Source organism: Littorina saxatilis, linkage group LG5, assembly GCF_037325665.1.
Source record: "Littorina saxatilis isolate snail1 linkage group LG5, US_GU_Lsax_2.0, whole genome shotgun sequence".
NCBI classification, from domain to species: Eukaryota; Metazoa; Mollusca; class Gastropoda; order Littorinimorpha; family Littorinidae; genus Littorina; species Littorina saxatilis.
The window spans coordinates 20826250-20829350 of NC_090249.1; positions in this window are offsets into that span (position 1 = coordinate 20826250).

Consider the following 3101-nt stretch of genomic DNA (forward strand, 5'->3'; position numbering starts at 1 on the left):
AGAGAAGATACAAGATGTCCCTCATCAATACAAGGAAATTTGGCATGTGTGTGGCAAGACATAATACACTGATACATAGACATTTACAAAGCAACAACTGAAGTTCAATATCAGCACACCCTTACGCACACATACCCACTACTTCAGACACACAGGCTACATGTGCCCCTCGGACGTACGCAACCCACAATTCACCCAGCGATACAACTCCACATGCACTTACTCATTCATGCAGCACTCTAGCGCCCGGCCATGCACAACTCACACACTGGAACCCTCGTACGGCTACATATGACACCCGCACAAACATTACAGCCTCAAACATCGTACTAGATCTACAACTAACAAGCATACATCCACTATCAAACACCGAATACATCATCACACATTACATCATAACATATTGCATTATAACACACGCACAAACATTACAACATCAAACATCGTACTATAATCTACAACTAACAAACAATCATACACTATCAAACACCAAATATATCATCGTACATTAAATTACATCATACCCCCCCACCCCACCATACATTCACAATCGACACAGAATACATCATCATACGTATACATTACATCATAACCCCCATACATACGCAATCAACACATAGTACAACATCATACATTACATTACATTACATCATAACCCCCCCCCCCCCCCCCTCATCATACAAAGTAAACAGACGTCAACATTTCACTCTTCCCCCCCCCCCCCCCCCCCCCCGCCAATCACACGTCCTCTACTCTACCATCGCTCACACCTACTACACATCACCCATAGTCCTCCAAGTCACAGTTCACAGCACTCATTGTCCTTCCGCAGTCACAGTTCACATCACCCATAGTCCTCACATCACAGTTCACATCACCCATAGTCCTCACAGTCAAATTTCACAGCACTCAAGTCTATCTAGCATACTGTCACATTGTAGAGTCGTACAGCCATCGGGAGGAACGAGTCCCTCATCCGGTTCGTCCTGGCCCGCCAGCACCTCAAACGGCGTGATGACTCACGCGTGGGCTCGCACGATGCGAGCGCCTGGTGCAGAGGGTGGCGGTCGTCAGAGCGGATCATGCTCAGCTTCTTCAGCGCCACACTCGGGAATCGAGTGCTGAGAGGCTGAAGCTCAGAGCCAATGATGGAGCCTGCTCTCTTCACAATCTTCTCCAACCTTTCCATGTCGCCTTTCTTTGCACTGCTGTGGTAGCAGAGCTGGTTGAAGGAGACGACACTCTGAATAGTCGCCTGGTAGAAGAGGTGGAGGATCTGTGGGTCGACGTGGAACTGCCGCAGCTTCCTCAGGAAGAAGAGCCTCTGGTTTGCCCGCTTGCACACGGCGTCCACGTTTGGCGACCAGTCGAGCTGGTTGTCGATGATGGTGCCCAGATACTTGTAGGTATCCACCATCTCGACTGGTTCGCCCTTGATGATGATGGGGTCGACGGCGGACTTGGTTCGTCGGAAGTCCATGATGAGTTCCTTCGTCTTGCTCACGTTGAGCTCCAGGAAGTTGTCGTCGCACCACTGCACCAGCTCCTCCACTGCGTGTCTGTACGCCGATTCGTCGTTCTTCAGGATGAGACCTGACAGGGATGTGTCGTCTGCAAACTTCAGCAGCAGGTTGACAAGATCCCTGAGGCGACAGTCGGCGGTGTACAGCGTGAAGAGCGTGGGAGACAGCACGCAGCCTTGGGGGGCGCCTGTATTGGTGGCGACAGCCTCGGACAAGACTTGTCCAATACGGACCCGCTGGGTTCGCTTCGTAAGGAAGCTGAAGACCCAACTGATCAGCACTGGATTGACGTCGAACTCCAGCAGCTTCCTCATCATGAGATGAGGCTGGATGGTGTTGAAGGCGCTGCTGAAGTCGATGAACAGGACCCTGGCGTAAGAGGAGGGCTTCTCCAGGTGGGCGGAGACGTTGTGGACGAGGGTCAGGATCGCATCTTCAGTACTCCGGTTGCGGGTGTATGCAAACTGAAGAGGATCCTGATGGTCCTCTATCTCCAACCTCAGCCTCCGAAGGACCAACTTCTCAGCGCACTTGAAGGGGATGGAGGTGAGCGCTACGGGCCTGTAGTCGTTCAATGTCAAGGGATTGGGCTTCTTGGGCACAGGAACAAAGATGGAGTTCTTCCAGATTGCAGGGATGGAATGTTCGTCGAGGGACCTCTGGAAGAGCTCGCGGTAGACAGGGGCAAGGGAGTCTCCGCATTCCCGTAGAAGCCTGCCAGTGATGTTGTCTGAGAGAGAGAGAGAGAGAGAGAGAGAGAGAGAGAGAGAGAGAGAGAGAGAGAGAGAGAGAGAGAGAGAGAGAGAGAGAGAGAGAGAGAGAGAGAGAGAGAGAGAGAGGGGGGGGAACAGAGACAGGGAAAGAGACAAACAGACACAGAGAGGGAGACAGACAGACAGATAGAGAGACGGAGAGAGAGAGAAAAAGCGAGTGAGCGAGAGACGAAAGCGAGTGAGAGATAGAGGCAGAGAAAAGAGACAGAGGCAGACAACGACAGAGAGAGAACACAAAATCTAAATTTGCTGCGTAAGTCCAACATCATCAATATTATAAATATAATCCTACACACACACAAATTGCTTTTAACTATTCAACTGTTGTCGAAGTTCTTCCTTATTACTCGTTGCATTAACAACGGCTACACGCACTCGACTCTCATGAATCAAATATAAAAATGCCAGTAAACTGTCCCAGACTCCTTTACAATACATCCCTCTAAACATCTCAAAATCTCATCATGAAAATGTCGAAGTGCACCTCACAGTCTTTATACCAAGTCCCATTTTCGCAAGGAAACCCATAAATAATAACCATCCAAGATCACGTTACACCACAATACCAGAACTGTACGCTTCAAAATGGACACGAACCATGCCGGCAGTTTACACAGGAATCTGGGCTACATTGGAATCTCCCAGTTTGAAAACTTCCCCCTTTCAAGACCTTGCTTTTCAGATTTGCTGTTCATAATCTCTGTAAATTTACCGCAAATTAAAAACTCACTACTTTTTCAGACGTGATGTTCTCATATTATAGCTGTCTTAAGAGGGAGGTTCCATTGTACATTATCTTCACGTG